Source organism: Eleutherodactylus coqui, unplaced genomic scaffold (assembly GCF_035609145.1).
Source record: "Eleutherodactylus coqui strain aEleCoq1 unplaced genomic scaffold, aEleCoq1.hap1 HAP1_SCAFFOLD_42, whole genome shotgun sequence".
Lineage (NCBI taxonomy): Eukaryota > Metazoa > Chordata > Amphibia > Anura > Eleutherodactylidae > Eleutherodactylus > Eleutherodactylus coqui.
In genome coordinates, this window is record NW_027101829.1 from 1004598 (window position 1) to 1005143 (window position 546).

The following is a 546-nucleotide window of genomic DNA, read 5'->3' on the forward strand; positions in this document are numbered from 1 at the left end:
CGTGAATCGTGCTCTGATTCATGCTTTAACCTTATTGCTTTTTCAAACACGGTCTACACCTCTCAGGTGCCGAGTTACAGGACGGTGAAAACAGTGAGTTTGTGTTAGACGTGAATCGTGCTCTGATTCATGCTCTAGGCTGGGAGCGCAAGCGTAATGCTTTTTCAAACACGGTCTACACCTCTCAGGTGCCGAGTTACAGAACGGTGAAAACAGTGAGTTTGTGTTAGACGCGAATCGTGCTGGGATTTATGCTCTAGGCTGGGAGCGCAAGCGTAATGCTTTTTCAAACACGGTCTACACCTCTCAGGTGCCGAGTTACAGGACGGTGAAAACAGTGAGTTTGTGTTAGACGCGAATCGTGCTCTGATTCATGCTCTAGGCGGGGAGCTCAAGCTTATTGCATTTTCAAACACGGTCTACACCTCTCAGGTGCCGAGTAACAGGACGGTGAAAACAGTGAGTTTGTGTTAGACGCGATTCATGCTCTAGGCTGGGAGCGCAAGCGTACTGCTTTTTCAAACACGGTCTACACCTCTCAGGTGC